The 19,868-nt window shown below is 44.7% G+C and overlaps 1 long non-coding RNA gene across 1 annotated transcript in view; it reads right to left on the bottom strand.

Moving 5' to 3' along the window:
• Nucleotides 1-8,007: 8,007 nt before the first annotated feature.
• The window catches only part of LOC141728549 (uncharacterized), a 23,409-nt gene continuing 11,548 nt past the window's right edge, over nucleotides 8,008-19,868 (bottom strand). Inside the window, exons 2-3 of the long non-coding RNA XR_012579599.1 lie at nucleotides 10,717-10,776; nucleotides 8,008-10,578 (exon numbers count right to left, since the gene is read on the bottom strand). This is a non-coding gene — a long non-coding RNA (uncharacterized LOC141728549). The remainder of the gene's footprint in view (nucleotides 10,579-10,716; nucleotides 10,777-19,868) is intronic.

Below are 19,868 nucleotides of genomic sequence, written 5' to 3'. Positions count from 1 at the left end.
TGGAAATCCTGACATGAACAGGAGGTTGGCATTTCTACAGAGAAAAAAAAAAAAGCTTAATTCTTCTTGAACAAGAATTCAATTCAGAAATAGTTGTCTGGAGACAGGTAATGTAAGTTTCATGACAGCAGTTGTGTATCCACCTTTCTTGTGCCAAATACGAAGCCTCTTGAAGCCCAGGAACTTTTCCCAGTCATTGTTGCAACTTTTGGATTAGGCATGCCCTTGCCACTGAGTTGATATTTATTCCTCTGGAATGTAGTGCAGTTCAATCAGGCTAACTTGTTAGCAAAAAAAGCCCATTTTGTCAATGCAAGCTTCAATCTACACAAATAAAATAACTCTTACTATGTTTACTGATTAGCACAAGCAGAAGAGATCTCTCTAATGGGCTCATAAGACATGTTTACTTCCAGTCAGATTCATAGAGTGTGCAATCCTTACAGAATAAAAAGCAGAACATGTCAAATGCACAAACGAAGCAGCCCCCTGTTTAAAAATGATCTGTTCAATGCTGCAACATTAGAATTTTCCAGTATCATATAATGGACTCTATCCATCAACTTCTTGATTGTCACCTCTTAGTGGGCAAAATTGCATCAAGATTTCTCAGTGCCTAGGATCCTTCCAGCAAAACCCTCACAAAAAAGCAAAGAAAAAAAAAAAGTATGGCTTAAATAGTCAGATCTGGCAAAAGTTTCACATTACAAAAGTGATATTGATCTAAAAAACCTTATGTTATTATCCAAGTGGTTTCCAATTGTTCCTGGAACTATTACAGCATGAAGAGCATTGACAGTTCCTTAGAGAAGGAAGCTCATTAGGATTGCAAGAATTAGCTGAAATTGAAATTCTCTGACATCTTCATGAAGAAAAAAGGGTCTGTTTCATGGCAAGCAATTCAGATTTTAAGAGATTATGTCAGGTTGTAAAAGTCTGTACAGCTGAGAGAATGGATTTGCTGGTAATCATGTATTTCTAATTTTCACATAATAAGCCCCAATAACTGATAACTAGAAAGCCATTATAGTAATGAGGGAGGCACTTTTACAGTGTTAGTTCAGATTTTGTTAGAAAAATTACTTTGCGAGAATTTCGCATGCAAAACCTGGGGCAATGAGAAAGTGATGTAAGAACTGTTGGGTGTGGAACTTCCCTGCTGCATGTCAGGGATTGTCCATATTCCTCCTTTCACAGGGGCAGAAGTACACCTGGCAGGAACTTTTCCTGCAAAGGCTGCTCTGGAGGCGCCTGCAGCAATTGTAAAACATCTGTGGCCACACACATACTGGCACCACAGCCAAACGTGAGTCTGGAAGTGTCAGTGCTAACCACGAAGGCTTTTAGCCCCTGGAGGTCCAAAATATCTTTAGGAAAGGTGTGAGAGCAACGGAACCAAACCACAAGAAGTAGTCATAATACGATTCGAGGCAAGATGTGATGGTTTTATTCATCTCCAGCGTCAAGAGAGAGAACACTGACTTCATAATTCACCAAGAAGAGCACTGCCTTACTTGGGGTGAAGTTCCTGATTTCTGACTGCCAAGGGCTGCACCCCGGGGTCAGTCAGCAGGCAGGAGCTGCTAGGCAACCACAGCTGGCCCTGAGCACACAGCCCACTGATAGACATCATCCATATGGTGCTTGAATGAGCCAGCCCTCCATCTGCACTGGAGGAGAGAGTGCTCCTGAAGACCCTCACAGGATTATGCAGTGCAGTTTAAACCTTAAATAATTAAATGCCATGATACTTTTTTGCCCCCTCCTGTTTAGTCCCCAGCATTTTATTACGGATGACACAGCATTTATGGCCCCTCTGAAATGCCAATTAAGAATTGTAATAAGAAACTACTGTGTGCTAGCACTGCTGATTTGTTTTTTCTTGTAAAAGTAGCCTTGTTGTAATGACCTAGACAATAAGCAAATGTAACATACTACTAAGTGAAATCATACACATTTCCAAGTACAGGCCAGTGCTTCCAGCAAGCTATAGAGATTCTCTAAGCTTTTAAGAGATCTGGAAGGAGGAGCTTTGTTTTACCATTTGCCAGTCCTATGCTGTCCTTGGGGGCATGATATATGGCTAAGCATCATGTTATGATATAACAACACAAACATAATTTAATAACTTGAGTGTCAAATGGCTGAGATTTATGGTCAAGGAGGCTAAATGTTCACAAAGGATTGCTCCAGAGATGCAGTCCTATTGGATTAAGAGAGAAAAAGTAGCTAATACAATGTTTTAGACAACATATCTCAATGGGGCTGTAGGCTTTGGATCACTTGCATTGTATTAATATTTTCTTGTTGCATTTCCAGAAACTCTCTTTCTAATTATAGTTTCCTGGGTTCACTTCATTCAGATTTAAAGGATATTACTATTTTATAACTAAAGCATATGAATTGTGTGCTTCTGTTTAAACAAGAGGGTGTGGAGTGGGCCAGATGTGGCTCCTTTCATCCTAGTGTCACTGCAAATATTTGTATGAGCAGCTTGCAGTGTCTCTGACTTATGAGAAGATCCAATCTACACTGAATGGGCAGATGCTTTTTATTTTCTACCAAAAAAAAAGTAAATTAAGTAAGCTTGCTTAGACCTTTCCAAATCAGCAGGCTGGAGGCAGGGGCGAGTTGAATGAGGGTCTGTGAGGCATCACCAAATCTGTTGGAGGATTGCATGTCACAAGTCTGATCAAGAGCAAGGACACTCCCAGCTGCAGCAGCTGGAGCCGCTTTGAAAAATAAACCGTAGGTTGTAAAAAAGAGACTCTTTGCTGCCTTTCAGTGTCCCCAGGAACACGTAGTCTCTGGTGGCTGTCCTGGCTCCCTGCCTCCCTCTGGAGTGGCTCACACTTGACCTCTTGTCCTGACAAGCAACAGTTGTCTAGCTCTGCTGTGGCTGCAAATGTCTCCCTGACAAACTGTCCTGAGCTACGGCAAGCAGCTCTGCTGAAAGACACGCCAGCAGCACTCAAACAATCTAAAAAGACCCTGAAGCCCAGGAAAAACCCTGGAATGCTGAGAAAATGGGAAATGGACTCTGTGGTTACCACGAACAGCCCCTCATCTTATGCTTTGCTGTTTGCAGCAGGACTCTCCACCCTGTTGGCATACACACGCATTTATCCAGCTTTATGCCCCAAACCAAACCCATTCTCCCGAGGCTAATGGAGGCTGCTCCCTGCAGGAGCATTCCCTGTGCTGCCAGTGCTGCACCAGGTGTGTCCAGGCAGTAATAACCTTTCCACAAAATACTTGAGCAACGTGAGACATCTGCAGAAAATGCTGTTGTTTCTGCAACAATGGCCTGGGGAGGGCTTTTGTGCCTTCAGCCACATGTGAACACAGCCCATTATGTGAGTTTGGGGCTCAGTATTGAGGAGGAAAGGGCTGCACCCAGAATTGCTCCCCATTACCCCACAGCTTTTTTTTTCTTGCTCAGCCTGCCCCTGTGGAGTGGAGTCAGCCTCACATTTTTAGGGTGAAGTTTATGAAATCACTTATGAAATCATTATGACACCATTGTACACACAACATCCCATGTGCCATGTGGCTGAGATTTAGATCAATACTTTTCTTGCCAGACAAACTTTAGGTTGCTTTTGTTTTTCTTGCATGGTTTTTGCTGTGATTTAGAGGCCGAGTCCTGTCCACAAGTCTCTTTGCAGAGAAACAGAAGTGTCAGGATTTTCAAATAGTATTTTTGGCAAGAGACAGAGTCCCACAGTGTTTGAAGAGGGCCCCAAGGCTCTCAGTGCTTTTCCACCTTTAAAAACCACAGCTGTTTGGGTTTCCCTCCCCCTGCCTTTCTGTGTTTCTTATTTACCTTTCCCCTATGACCAGAGTTCTATTTCCAGTTCAGATATTTGTTATCCCAGTCAGTCACTCACTAAGCCCTATTTCCCTGTCAGCAAAACAGAGGTGCTGCTTCCCCATGGTAGCTTCAGGAAGTTGAGTGCCACAAATGCATGGGAGACAGCCAGTTCCTGCAGGGTGAGGGGAACCATAAATACTGGGTCCTGCCCTACTCACTCGCCTCCATCCTCCCTCTCTCCTCATGTTGCTTCCTTCTCCCACTCACCAGTGAGCTCTGAGCCCCAAGGGCCTCCACAGTCTTGAAATTTTTCATCTCCTCCAAGTCTTGCTTTCCCCAGATGTCCAAAAAATCTTGAGGCCAGATCTGTAGCTTTGTCTGCAGGCAAGGGATGCAATAATTCACCTGCCCACCTTTGCAACACATTTTGAGAACCACACTTGCTCGGCGCTATCTCAAAAAGTCAAGGGATTTGGGATGCAAAGGGGGAAAGAGGAAGACAGGGTTTATGATGTATTTATTAATTCCAGCCCATGCAAAAAGATTTCTGGTGGGGAGGGGAGCCAAACAGAGCTTCCTACCCATGCTGATGTAATTATTATGTTTATATTTGCAAAAATAATATAATATTTGAAACACAAATTGGCCCGAGGCTTGAGCCCTGGCTTGGATTTGGGATTTTTTCCAGCTTAACTCCTAATCAGTTACTCTGTGCTTCAGTTGTCTTCCTTGTTCTGATTTACTGGTCAGTTTTATTACCAGTACTGTAACACATATATAATAGTGGTTGTCATTGCTTGTCAGTGTTTCAGGTAAGCTGTTTCCTAACAGAACTTTGGCTACAGATAACGTCTGCTTTTTAAAGCAGATCCTTTACCTGAATGTAATTAATGAAAAGGCTGGGCTGGAGCCAGAGCCCATAAAGTCTTTGTACCAGTGGTGTGAAGTCAGGATTTGCCAGGGCAGTGGGCTTGAAGAGTCACGGAAAGGGGCTTGGGGGAAATGCAGCATTTTGGCTTGCTGCCAGGCATCCCTTAAGCTCCCAGGGGATGGTGCTTCTCCGGAAAAAGAGTGTGAGGATTTCCCTGTGCCAGACCCACAGCGAGCACACCTTGCCTGTCTTAAAGGACTCAGGCTGCTACTGTACTGGTGCTGAGGCTCTCCAGTACCACCATGAGCAGGAGAATGGGAAAGTGGCTGTGAACAAGGGGTACAAAGAGGCTCGGCTCCAGCGTTGCATCCAGGCCAGGCCTGTTGGGATGGAGTTGTGAGGATTCCAGCACAGATTTTAAGGGATGTGCGGCAAAGCCACAGGATGAGAGGACATAGCCTCAGGCTGGCATGGGGAGTTTCAAGTTGGACATCAGGAGGAATTTCTTCATAGAAAGCACTGTTTAACCTTGGAATGAGCTACTGGCGGTGGAGTCACCATCCCTGGAGGTATCTGAGAAAGGATGTGGCACTTAGTGACCATCCATGGTCAAGTTGACAATGTGGTGCTTGGTCATAGCTTGGACCCTGCGATCTCAGAGGTATTTTCCAACCTAAATGCTTCTATGATTCTGTGAAAAACAAAACCAGAGGGAAAACAAACAAAACCTCCCTGCGGGGCCGGTTCGTTCGTTACGGGTTCGTGCCGCACTTGGCCGCGCACGCAGCGCGCTCTGCCCCCGCGGCAGCGCCGCTTCCCGCGATGGCGCCGCGCGCCGCCGTCCCCGTCCCGCCACCGCCACCGCCACCTCCGGGCCGCGACCGCCACCGTCGGGCGGCCACCGCCGCGTCACCACCGCCACCGCCGGGCCGCCACCGCCACCGACGCCGCGCCGCCACCGGAGGGCGCTGGGTCTGCGCCGCCGCTGCCGCCACCCGCGTGGCCGCCAGGTGGCAGCACCGGGCCGCCACCGCGTCCCTGTGCCTCGGTATAGATGGCACTGCCACCAGGGTCCGTGTGCCACCAGGGTCCCTGTGCCTCGGGATCAATAGCACTGCCACCAGGATCCTTGTGCCTCGGGATAGATAGCACTGCCGTCAGGGTCCGTGTGTCACCAGGGGCCCTGTGCCTTGGGATCAATAGCACTGCCACCAGGGGCCCTGTGCCGCCAGAGGCCCTGTGCCGCCAGGGTCTGTGTGCCACGAGGGTCCCTGTGCAGCAGGGTCCATGTGCCTTAGGATAGATGGCACTGCCACCAGGGTCACTGTGCCTTAGGATAGCAGCGCCCTGGGGTCCCTGTCCCAGGGTCCCTCTGCCCTGCTGCAGGGGTCTCTCAGCCCCTGGGGTGCCACTGCTCTGGGGCCCTCTGCCCCGGGGTCACCCTGCTGCAGGGGTCTCTCAGCCCCCAGGTGCCACTGCGACAGGGTGCCTGTGCTCCGGGATCTCTGTTCCCTGGGAGTCTCTCTGCTGCAGGGTCCCTGTGTCACGGTGGTCCCTCTGCCCTGGGGTGACCCTGCTACAGGGTCCCTGTGCTGCCTCTTGAGGCTGCCATGATGGGTTCTGCCCTCCACAAAATGCAGCTGCCAGCCCCAGTGATTTTTATTTGTATTAATTCTCTAAATATTTGCAGGCCCTAGTTTCTGAAAGTGGCAGCAACGCCGCTTTGGCTTTAATTTGGGCTGAAGTTAAAAAGCGCTGTCATTGGAGCAGCAGAGCATGGATTTTATGGTGGGAATGGAACAGGATTGCTGTCACTTTGATTGGGCAATGAGAGAGGTAACTGCATTTGCAAACGGGGAAAACATAAAATCCCTGTAGTCAAAGCTGAAACAGCCTTGATAGATCATGGATGTGGCCCAGACACAGAATCATCATAGAATCATAGAATAGTTTGGATTGGAGGGACATTAAGGACCACCTAATTCCAACTTTCTTGTCATGGGAAGGGTCACCTTCCACTAGACCAGGGTACTCAAAGCCCCACCCCAGCTGTCCTTGAACACTGCCAGGGATGGGGCAACCTTCTCTGGGCAACCTGTCCCAGTGCCCCACCACCCTCACAGTGAAGAATTTCTTCCCAATATTTAATCTAAATCTACTCTCTTTCAGTCATCATGCTGCAAAGGGTAATGAGCAATCAAAAAGTGTCAGGCAAAGGCAAGAACATGGAGTCAGTAAGGCAGAATTGCCAGAAGCAAACTCTGGGTGAGGGAGAGCTGATGTCACCTCTGACAGAGCAGCTGGACAGGTCACCCTTTCACATGAAAGCAGGAGGGCTGAGGACAGCGAGTGTGTGCAGAGCCCAAACTCTGCCTTGCCATTTACATTTACATCAGGAAGGCCCTGTTTAGAGACACCATTGTGTAGGACACCTGTCCTGCTGCATGGTATTTCTGCAATAAAAATATCTGACCTTTGATGAAGTAGGATTTCCTACTTTTCAGGGGGCAGCTCATCCCTACAGGGAAAGGAGCAAAACATTTGCTCAAGTCCCTCCCTGACCAGTAAACATAAGAGCTGCCTTCGGGAAGAAAGGGAGACTACCCGAGGTGTGGGGAGGGAAAGCAGAGCCTCAGTTCTCCGTTTGGACACCAGGTGGATGTACAGCCTCACCACAGGCAGGGTGGACACCAACGGGCTGTGCCTAAGGGCTGCCCTACATGAGGTACCTGTGGGAGGATTTTGTACCCCTGGGCAGCTCTTCCAGGAAAAAAAAAAAACAAAACAAAAGAATGACTCAAGCAACAAGACAAACAGACAAACAAACATTTACTACAGAGAAGGAGCTCTGCACTGGGAGCTCCTTCTCGTTCATGGGACCACAGACAGGGCAGAGGGTTGCCTACCATCCAGCTCCTGCAGGCTCAGGAGCCATTTGGGTGCCAGCTGGATGGGCATCAGCCGCCATGTCACATCAGCTCCTCTGAACAGGAAGAACTCCTCCAACTATTGCACCCATGAGATGTTGGGCACGCTCATCCTGATGCACAGAGCAGAGCAGGGAAATAAATCCACTGCCCAGTCCTGTCTGGTCATAGGAAACCCACTGAGCTTGTTCTACCCATGTCAGGAGCACAAGCAGGTCCAGCATCAGCTACCTGTCATGGATGAAAATCACACCCCTGGAGAAAGGGAAACCTTGAGCAAAAGGCGAGTTTGTGGTACCAGGCTATGGCAGCTGCTAAGGGGCAGGAGACTGACCACAGACTACAGGCATCAGAGGAGTCTGAAGCCAGCTCATCTGGGCATCTGGCATCCTCTGCTGAGCTCCATCCTCCTTCTGAGACACACTCAGACTCAGGAAATGCCTCCATCATTGCAAATGTCCAGATGCTGTGCACATGCAGCAGAGTTCTGCAAAGTAATAAGGCAGCTGCCACATGGTGAGGTTTAGTCAGAAGCCCCAGCCCAGAGGGTGGGCACTGGAAAGCATAAAGGTAGTTTAAATCAGGCACATACTATAAAATATTGCTACTCTGTGCAGCAACATGAAGTAAAGGGAAAAAAACAACATGGGAAAGGAAATCCAGCAGTAGCACTGTGCTGAAGCCACCACCCTGTAGCATTTATAAGTAGACATCATGTAAATACAGAAATGAGAATTTTCTGGGCTCAGAATGACCCATTCCCTGTACTTCTTTGATGGGAAAATTTTTGCCAGTTTGCCTTTGGCTATAGTGAAATATGCCTTCTGACAAGCATTGTGGTGAATAAACCATTGTGAACAGCACTCAACATCAGACTGGAATGAGAGAAAATGACACTGCTCATTTTCTGTAGTGAGGCTCCACAAATCTTCTATGTAATAAAAGACACCACTTGCCATCCTGCCTAAAACTCTTTCTCAAAGGTAGCACTAGGCAGTCAAATCTGGCATCAAACACAACAGGATGCTGGAGGCAGTAAAATGTTCAGTGCATTTGGACTGGGACAATCAACAGCTGCAAATGCAGCAGCAGATGAGTTGGTCAATATCTGCTGAGGGATGAGAACATTATATGAGAGGTTTTTAAAAGTGCTAAGCAACTTCAGAACAACTTCAGTCATGTCATTGAACTCTACATATAGTTGCTGGGTTCCCATTTTACTCATTGAAGATGTATCAATACTGTCAGTAGACTGTAGGTCATTATTTATTGTATTTAAACCTTTCTAAACTAGCCTAATATGTTTGAAAATTATTTCTTTCCATTGGTTCTGCAAGGATCTGCAAGGGACTTGCTCATCTCTTTACACCTGCAGTGCAGTTGTCTGAGAGAAGAGCCTTCTCCAATGTGCTGTGTCCATACTTCTCACACAGGGCAAAACAACACAGATTAAAAGAAGATTCAGTGGCATGGCATGACTGCCCAAAGAAGGGCAGATTTGGGGCAGTGCAGTAAGTACAGAGTGATCAGAAGAACATAAATGGAGACATTTGTCTGCATCCTGAGATGTGAACCTAATTCTGAATAATCATCATGCTGTTAGCCACAATAATTCTTTACTCCATCTCCAAGCAAGAATGATGCTGCCTGAAGGACACACAGGCAAGGACTGAGAACAAGACATTGCAGTGCCCTTGTGAAGGTCTTGCTGTCATGATTCTGTGCTCAGACAACAGATCACAGATTTCCTCAGCAGAGCTCGAGACCAGTTCGACATCAAATGGGAATTTCAGCACAGAGTACCCACAAAGCAATGGGAAGCTGGGAGTCAGAAGAGGAAGAAGGTTGTTAATCAGTGAAAAAGAAGGAGGAAGGCAGCTCTGCCTGAGTGTGGGAACGCTGCAGTGGAGCCCCCGGAGATCAGATAGCGACTGAGCATAAAGATAGATAGATGGGTCTGAGAACTTCAGATGTTTCCCCAAAGACAAAGTCAGCATGGTCCAGCTGTATAGTGCCAGAAAGTGCATAGAAAGGCTTAGGAAATGATTGCACAGAGCTACTAAGAGCCACACATTTAGGCTTACATGTGTGTGACTAAGAAAAGATCCAACAATCAAAGGATACAAAAGAGTGACCAAACCTATGCAGAAATACCATTGGTGCTATTCACAAGCTTAGAGTCATGTGAAAGGCAAACCAAGAAAGCAGTAAGTAATAGGACTAGATGGCCATCAATGTTCTTTGGCACAGTGGGGCTTATGTGACAAAGCCAGAGTGAGAAGTAATGGGTACAGCCATTTGCTACTGTTTGTTGAGGCTTAGAAAGATGTCACATAGCAAGGGACAACAGGACACTGCTCAGCAGCCCACCCACCTGCAGCAGAGACATACTGTTACAGCCTTGGGCTACAAGTTAAGGCAATAGCAGCTCATGTTTTTAAGTGTTGGTTTGATCCTTTATGTGTCAGCCAACCAGCAAAGGCTGTGTCCATTTTATTTGAGACAGCTGGGGTTCCTGGCCAAAGCACAGGGAAGCAGGCTTTGCTGCCCAACAGGATTTATGTTCCTGCAAACACAGTATCTCACACAGAGCTCTCTATATCCCTTCTCCCATACACATTTATATATCTTGGCTGAAGCACAAGTATTTGTGTAAAGATGTGGTGGTTTGGTCAGAATTCTCATCTTTATTTGAAAAAATACTGAAAACGCTGATCCCAATGTTCAGTTCTCTCCATGTCCCATTGGTGGCAGTAATATGGTGGCATCAGTTCAAAAGACATCCAAATCCAGGGGAAGATTCACACTTATGGAAGACTAGAGGCCTTTGTCTTCCTCTGTCCTTTCCTACCTGCTTGTGCTCCTCCTCTGAGCATGCCATTCCACCACTTTATCATGTTTTTCATCTGATGAGCACCACCACCAGGGCATGGCAAGTGATGTGATTGCATGGCCAAGATTGGGACCTGTGAGAAAGAAAAGTGCAAAAGTGAGTTCTTTCTTTTGGCCAAAGTGAGTTCTGCCAGCTCACAGCATGCCCTGAGGCCATACATAGTCCTAATGTTGACTAGCTGGCCAAATACAGAGCAGCAAAGCACACAAACCTGAGCACAGGAATCCTTCTTCCCCTCAGAGCTCCTATGCTTCAAGTTCATCACTGTACTCTGTTGGATAAAGAATCAAATTAAATTAAATTACAATTAAGTTATAATTAAATTAGCAAAGCATTGATTTTGGGTTACTAGTCTCAGTAGCAGCAGAGGGCTCAGGACCACAAGGGATGATTGTGCTCTCTATTCTTCTGAGATGATTCCAATTAAGGCTTCAGTGTGTGAAGTCCTTTTATAGAGAGATCCTTCAGTGGGTGTGAGATATATTGTGGTCTGTAAAGAGTTTTGTGTTCCTTTTAAGACACTGTGAGACAATCTGTGAGTTCCTTTACTTTCACTTGTGTGCAGTTAGTCACGTGCACGGACCCACCATGGTTGAAAGCATACCAATATTAGTGTGGGATTTGCAGTGGGATTTGCTGAGCCCTTTTATGAAGGCCTTATGGAGGTTGCAAAATGTTAAGCATTCTCACTAGTTCTGGAGAAAAATTGTGTTTTACAGGATTACCAAAACCAGGTGTTCTTCACTGCAAAATGCCCGTCCCTTTCCTTTGCTGTGCATTGATCTGTATTTGAGGGAAGCAGCAAGACTGTCCCACACCACAGCTTCCAAGATGAACACTCCTAAGGTGAAAATCAGCAGTGTGCACAGTGCTAACTTTAGCCAAGGAGGTCTGCTGGATTAAGTGATGGAAGTGGACAAAAAGCTCCTTAGAAATGCTGTGGGTGACAATTGCCTGTGGTGGGTTCATTCATCCTGGGCTAGTAGCATATGTGGGAAGTGAGTACTGGCTAACAATGCCACAGCTGCTTTCCCAACCCACACTCTGGTCAGTGTAGGTCCTCTGCAGCACAATAAAGAAGAGGGCTGCAGCATTAGCTGCCTTTCACTCCATTGAGAGTGGCTACAAAACATTAAAGCCGAGCTGAGTGAGAAGGCTCACCAAAGTCAGTGTGAGGGTGTTAAGGAGCACAACTGTTTAAAGGAACTGGTTGGGCAGAGGAAAGGTATTTCCATATTGTTCTCTGCCCAAAAGGGCAACATTAAAAGTGTTGCACAATTGAAACAGCGTATGTGCAGTTCTTGTTGAGAATGAGTGACTGAGAGATTTATTTAATGCATGATTCTGTGCTTGTGTTACTATTACAACTTTTTTAGTATGGCCTTGTCCTTTGTGCTTTTATACATGCATTTTATGAAACTTCCAGGAATTATGTATACAATTTCTGTTGGAGGAATTCTTGAAGGCTTCCTGCATTAGTGATCAGATGCCAGGAAATTTAGACTTCTCCTCCTGTTTAAGCTGATTATGCCAAAGTGAATTGAATCTTCATGCATGCTATGAAGAGCAGCATTTAATTCCACATATACACTCACAAACATATATAATCATATATAAATGGACTTAGTTTCTGCAGCTGCATGAGAAAACTCTCACTAAAGCAAAGTCCCTTGGAGCAGAAAATTCAAGTGCTATTTTCAGGGCATGTTTTGTACAAATTCCACTGCAATCTGAGGCTCACTGTATAGGGATGTTCTGAGGAGCTTATGAGCTCTGATCACCTGCACAATCATGCTGCCACACAAGGAGGTTGTCTTCCAAATTTACTTCATAGTTATTTGCCCTTCTTCTATACTGTGAGCCGTAAGAATAAGAATAAATGGACTTCCCAGTTTCCAAAGTCAAAGACAGCACGAATTGATATTGCCCACTAAAATGCAGTGAGACTAAATCAATAACATCTGCAATAAGGCATAATGAAGACAAAATTATATCTCAGCTTTCCCAAACAGCTGTGAATCTATTTTTAATGATCCTCATTTTTGGCAGTCAGCTAAACAACTTTTAAAATGTCCTCAAAAATGCATTGCTAAGTAGATCAGCAATGCAGAACACTGAAATTCCATTAATTGAAGCTTCTTCTGTGTGGTCTGTAGTACTTGGCATGAAAATGCCCTCACTCTATAGCTAGACCAGAAAACATTTGTGGCACCCTAGGGTAGTTAGAAAAAAAGAAGTGACTTTAAATAGGTATCTTAAAGAATAATGCAGTGTGACTGCAACCACTGATTTGCAATTTTTTTTAAGGTAGGGTTTTTAAGGAAACTTTATCTGTTTTCACAGCCTTGCCCTATCATTCAGTGGTCCTGCTCTGTATGATGACAGCTTTGTACACTGATAAGCGAGCTCCTGGGCTTGGCCTCTTGGGCTTTCAGCATAGCTTCTCAGTCTGAAAGAGTCAGCTTTCCCCCAGCACTAATGGAGTTCATCACAGCAAGATACAACATGGCATTTTAAACCTCAGCGTGATGTGTATTTTTCTTAAAACGCAGAGTATACAGTGACAGTGGAGGTGGTGAAAGGGAGTGGCAGACTGAGAGGTGTATTTGGTTATTCTTTGTACTGAGTCACATAGGTCATGCTCATCTAGTGTGAACAGTGTCTCCTGGCAAGGCAGAAAACAGGGAAAAAGGGCTCCCCATGGGATCTGCTCATGATGCTATGCAGCGTGAATCAATGAGGTTACTATGGGCTGTGATTATTACTCTTCTTGCATGGTGATTTGAACAACACTGACCTTCTAGTTTGCTGAGGTTTTGTCTTCCTTACACCTAGCAATGAATTTCATGTGTACCAGTTCTGCCTGCTACCAAATGAATTGATTTTACTGTGCACAGACCATCCCATTGCATGCTTCTTCCCTAGCAAATGTACAGTCCAAAAACAGATCTCCATGTTGCTCTTTGGCAGGCTTTAGGTGACTTTTCAGGACCAATGTGATATCTTCAGTTGGCTCCACCCCTTGGGAAAGGCTGGTGGTGAGGCCTGACACTACAGCACACTCACAGCAGCAGAGTTGATACAATGGAGCAGCTTTCTCTTATCTTGAAGATCACAGCAAAATTGAAAAATACTCTTAGCAGAGTGGAAGGCAACATTAATCTCTGCAGTCTGTTACTCGGAATCCTTGATGCCTCTCTTCTCTGTCTCTAGATTTCTAGATTTCTCTTTGTATATTTAGAAGGCAGTTGCTATGATCTACACTGATTAGGCCATTTAAGGAGAGGAGCTGTGTTATGTGGATTCTATATCTGATCATGTGAAATGCAAGTTTTCCACTCTTCAACTAAGCAAAAGCAGCATAAGCATATATAGTTGTATTGTCCACAGCTTCCCACAGATGGGATACTTTTAATTGACATTTAACAACTGATATGAGTATCCAGCAACTGAGCCTCTGTCCTCCTCAATCACTCCTTCAAAATTTCTGGATGGGATTATTTGTTTGTTCTCTGGAGTACAGAACTGCTCTTCTATGTCCCCCCTCCCTCCCCCAGTCAGCCTGATTTCCAGTTTGTTTTTGCATTTTATTTTTCTGTTTACCAGATTCCTCTGCAAACCTGTCACTGTCTCTCCCTTTCACTGTGAGTAACCATGATGCTGCAATTTGTGATAACGTCAATCTTTTTACAGGAAATTTTATAAAATGCCCTGAAATTCCTGCACAAAAATGCAGCCATCTAACTGGAAGGAGAGCATATTGTGTATCAGTGGAGAATGATAAGTGGAGTAGCTGGAAGGAGAGGAAAACAAAACTATTTAAAGACATCAGGCTGTATATGTGATGGCTCACAGAGGAGCGCTACAAGGTACAGTCCATGAATCAGGGGAGGATCCCATCAGCACTGGGGAATTTTAATGAAGAAAATGAAATTCTCATCATGTCTAAACCAGAAATTAACATGCATTAACATTTTTCTTCCCATGGCTCTTGCTGCCAGCTTCAGCTATTTTGAAATATTTGGGGCCAAAGCAGGAGCAAATCTCTAGAGGGAAGAAAGCTATTAACATCGCCAATAGTTCACAACACAGCTTTGTTTCTTGAAAGGCACAGACACGGCAGGAGGTGCTTGGTGCAGCCACATGATGGCTGTGCAACTTTGAAATAATGGCCCCTGGGGGCCTGAGCCTACAAACCATTTCTCATGTGACCGAGAGACCCCTGGTCTGTGTCAGGGCTCCTCAAGAAAGGCAGGACTTGCCGGGTGCCGTCCTCCGTCCTCCTCCTTGGTGGGCTCGGGAGGAAGCCTCAGTGACCTGACCAGAGTCCAGACCAGGTTGAGAAAAGCATTTTAGTAGATGGGCAACGCAGTCCAAGTGGCTTTTTACTCACAGCTAGGCCAGCAGTCATGCTATGTGCCAAAGAAATGTGGTCCTTTGTTATTTTTTGGCAAAATGGCTTCAACAGACACTCCCCTGCTGCATCCATGATCAGTGCAGCTGAAAAGAGATGGGGGGGGGTTTAGTGAAATGCAAGATCAGGTGATGATAAAGAAAGAGTGGATAAAACAGGAACTCTTCCATTTAGTTCTTTTTCCATAATTTCCTACCAGTCTTAGGAACACATCTGAGGGGATGCAGGGGATCATTAGGCACAGTATAGTTAATTATTTAATATCAGAATGGCAAAGTATCTCCAGTAATGCATCTAGTAGTGCTCTATCTTGACACACCAGAGCAGTTAATTTCCATAGGGCAGATAGCTATAAAGGGTGCAGTTCATGGGTAGACCACATTTTTATCTTAACTGCTGTGAGTTTCCCCCTGAATTTGCTCTTTTTAGCAAAACATGTAGATGTCCTGTTCATCTGGTCAAAATTAACAATAATATACTGCTGGTTGCAAGGTGGTAAATAAAGAAGAGTCAAACACATGACATGGATATTGCACATGGAGATTTACATAATTCAACAAGATTGTTGAATTTAAATAATTCAACAAGAAATGTCTGATTAAGTTTTCTGCAGGAATTTATGTGAAATAGCAGGATCAAAATATTCTGTGTGGAAAATCGCTTCCTTTGCATGTTTCAATGTCATATCCTTATGCAGAGGAGGCTCAAAGTACTTAGTTCCTATTCCCTATCTAAAGGTATACAGTCTCATACAATATTTTCCTTACAAAAAATTTTTAAAAGGGTGTGTGTGGGAAGTCTGTTTTAAGTTAAGGCTTTATTTTACCTTAAAAGTCAATTCAGACTCTACGCCTTGTCTTCAATCCTTCTTTCAATTTGGCTATTCCATATAATTATGTCCTCAATTTTTTAAATATTTCATTTTTCTGCATGACAGAAGCACATAATCAGTAAGGGGAATATACTGAATATATGGGCAAGAGAAAATGATTGGAGGCAAAGTGGTGATACAAGCAGAATAACAGAAACCTATGGTTCAGCTGTATTAGGAATACCATTGTTTGTGGTGGGCTACAGATTTCCACTCTGTTTAGGAAAAATGTGATTTTTAATCTAGTGTTGTTTTTAATTTAATATACTCAAAAATTGTCTTACTGTACACCAGACAACCACTGTGATTACATGCCAAAATATCACATTAGTTACATGTCACCAAATCGTCTAGTGAAGTGAGAATGGTCATGTTATCAAACACTTCATGATTTAAAACAAAATTTAAATAAAATAACTGCTGCTTAATACTGCTAAGAGGAAGGTTAAGTGTGATTTACCTATAAGATTATGTGTTGTTAAATAAGAATAATAATTAAAAAGCAGTTCAGAATATCTGTGTTCCTTGATGTTTCTGCTGGTAATCCTGTGGTTAAGTCAAGCAGTGATTGATTTTAAGAGAATTATAGCTATTATAAACTGTAATCAGCAGAGGATGAGAATAATTATGCAGAGAAAGGGGGAAAAAGCAGAAACATGGCTGAGCAATATTCTGATTGATGGCAAAGTCATTTCCTGGCTGTTAATGACTGATTTTTCAACAGTCAGCACAAGCGCTAAATCTGTGGGGGGCAAAGGGAAAGGAGTGGTTGTGTTATACAGAAAACTACTGTCCTCAGCTTACCATTTTCATTAGGAATAGAGCAGGCTTGGAAAAAAGCTGCAGACCATCGATCAGGACCATCCCTGTGTGACAGGACTGCAGCTTGGGGTGAGTGTGTTAGGAAATGCTGTGAGCTGTGCTCTTGGTTTGCTCTATAAGCAGGTGATGAGCCTTCATCCCCTTCTAGGTGCTGCTTCTCTGAACCCCACAAGAACAACACAGACAGGGCTAGTTTGGGGATCTTACAGGGCGTGAGCAGAGCAGAACTGCACATATGACAGGAATCCTGTCTCAGCAGGACATTCAGATAGACTAATTGATCTGGAAAGCTTTCCTTTGATGAAATCTCAGTTGACCCATCAGTCGTATCTGGCTCTTTGCTATTCTCAGCTGAAGTACCAGTCTCTCCAGCACCAGGCTGCTCACATGTTACCCCTCATGTCCTGTCTGTGAGCTTCCCTCCTCGACAGCTTACATCTGCTACCCTCCTGCCCTCAGAGCTCTCTTGTTTTGCTCTCAGGAGAAAGGCATGTCCCCTCCAGAAAGGCTAATTACCTGCCCCTGCCCCGTTTCCACATGCCTGCACATGTGCTGGCGATATGCACACAGGCCCCAGCCAGCGAGCTCTGTGGGGGGTGGGATGCTGAGCAAAAAAACAATCACTCTGATCTTACATGAGTCTCTGAAGGAATGTCTGGACGTGTGTTTTCAAGTCCGAAAATAATTCTAATTTCTATTTTATGCTACATGAGGTCATGGAGTGGACAAGCCTAGGGAACGTTGAGCTTCGGTTGACAGTTGTGTACTCTCTAAACTGTGGCACTTTCAAAAAAGAGACTAATTTATCTTATCAACCACAACCATAAAATAGGGTAAGGGATGGAAATAGATTAGAATCCATAAAACTGAGGGAAGCAAGACAGCTGCCATCCAGACAGGGACAGACACTGCCCTGTGAGGTCCTGCTGACTTTGAAGAGGCTTGTAGATTGTTCACTGCTGGCTTCGTGAAGAGTGTCCTGTCATGGGAACTCTGCCATCAGGTTTTAGCTTCCAGAGAAGCTCCAGAAACACGTTTTTAAAGAGCCCTCCTTCTCTCTCAGTGCAAAGATGATGCAGGTCCTGGATTTTGAAAGCTGGCTGTATCCCAAAGTGCACTGCTTGCCTACAAATCTGCACCAACCATTTTTATAGGCCGTATTTCCATCTGTTCATGGAATTATGTCTACAAATGCTTAGTACTTTCCAGCAGATTTTGAAGTGCCACAGAAAAAACTTGTGTGGTGAATTTTCAATTCTTTTGCAAAAGTCCAATTTGTCCAGAGTTTTTATTCCTGGTTCTAAACTGTGTAATACCAGCTTGATATGAATGCTGTCTCACTAATTTTAGTGGAGTTGTACCAACCAGTGAAAACCGATGAAGAATGCAATTAGCAGCTGTATCTCCTCCCAACAGCAGGGCAAATGCATCTCAGCAGCCAAAAGTACAAGAAAATAAGGGAAATCAGCAGAATAAATATTAGAAAAATAAAATGTCTGTAATTCAGACTTGACAGTATTGGGATTCTTCATTAGGGACAGCAAAAGAGAAAAATAAACAGAGAGGGGGAAAGACAAACTACTTACAAGCAGTGTAACAGTGGAGTAATAAATACCTCTGCTGTCACTCTTGGAGGCCCAGTGAAGACATTGCTGCTTTTCTTTTCTGTAACTCCTCAGGCAGTGCCTCTGAAACCTCTACTGTGCCACAGGACCCTACAGAACATTGTCCAAAGATGGGACAGAAGACCCCCTATTTTTTTCCAAGCCAATTTACTAGCAACTTAAATCTCCTTTTAATAAACTCTGTGAAGATGCTGCAAAGATTTGTATGAATGCACTGGGTGGCAGATTTCCATTCCTTTTTTTCTTTTTCTTTCTTGTGCTCATTTTGAGGATGTGATCTCGGGGTAAAATACTGAACTATGTGTGGGTCACAGACAACTTATTGAACCCTGTGTTTTGAAAAACTCTGTTTTAGTAGGCAGAAGGAACTGTGCTGGCTAGGATTAATGTGCAGCAGTTTGCCTCCTTGCTGCATATTGGTCCAGACATTTTCTTTCCTAGTGTAAAATACATTTGTACCAAAGACTTGGAGGAAATTGTGCCTAGCTGGAAGTGTGTGGATAGTCCACTTGCTTTCAGTTATGATGTTTAATAATGAGCATGTGCTTAAATTTCTTGCTGAATCTGAGGAGGTATTGGGCTGATACTGCTGTAGATTGCAATTTTCTGGCAACAAAGAAGACTAGGCAACAAGATTGTCCATTTCCCACGTTATCCTTGGTGGCTGCTGCATAGGATGGAGGTGGGTTCACCTTGTCTCCTTAATGCACATGACCTGGGCACAGCCATTTCCTGCTGGAATTTCCAAGTTCCACCTGTGAAATGAGTGTGCTGATGTGCTCTGTGAATCATGCACCTGGGTACCCACAATTAGACTGAGGTAACCAAAACCACTGAGCTTTGATGTCCTTCCCCTCATGAAGTGTGATGTCTTTCCTCTTTGTGCCCCTGCTGAGGCATGAGCAGAGTCACAGTTCAGGTGGTGCACTGAGGATAGAGTAGGAAGAGTAATGAGGTTTCGATGGCGTTGTGATGTTGTAAGCCCACCGCTTTTCAGGGAAGGCCTTGGGACAGCTGATAGCTGCCATGCTAAATGCTGCAGGCAGTGACTTCCACCAGGTCCTCTGCTTCTTGCCTCAGCAGGTATTTTCTTAGACATAATCCATTTCCTGGTTTTGGCCTGGACTAGACACATTTCCCAACTCACATCCCTTATTTCATTTCCAGGAGGTGGCCAGCAAGATATTTCCTTCTCAACTCTAGCCACTTGCAGATCTCTGGATTAGCTGGTGGACCTCCTTGGGACTGAACAGGTCTCACTGGATCTGGAAGCATGTTCTGTCCATTCAGAAATCCATATGTCTACTCAGACATCCAAAAAAGGTAAGTTGAAACCTCTCTTTAGAACTTAAATTGAAGCCTCTCTTTAGAACTTAAGTTGAAGCCTCTCTTTCTCTCTTCCTGCTTTGAAAATAGTAGCTGATGTTGGGAAAGTTTTAGGTGAGTTGTGGGTATAAAATGTTTTACAAACCAGACCCATAAATGGTTTGAGCCAGAGGTGCCTCTGGAAGCCAGAGGGTGGCTCATGTTGCCAGCAAAGCTGCTAGGCATTGCCAGCCACCATGGAGTTCTGTAATCTGGATGCCTGTTGACTGAAAACTGGATGAAGAGCTATGCATGCAAGATACATC

This window comes from Zonotrichia albicollis, chromosome 1, assembly GCF_047830755.1.
Source record: "Zonotrichia albicollis isolate bZonAlb1 chromosome 1, bZonAlb1.hap1, whole genome shotgun sequence".
NCBI lineage: Eukaryota > Metazoa > Chordata > Aves > Passeriformes > Passerellidae > Zonotrichia > Zonotrichia albicollis.
This window is presented reverse-complemented; position numbering and strand designations above follow the sequence as displayed.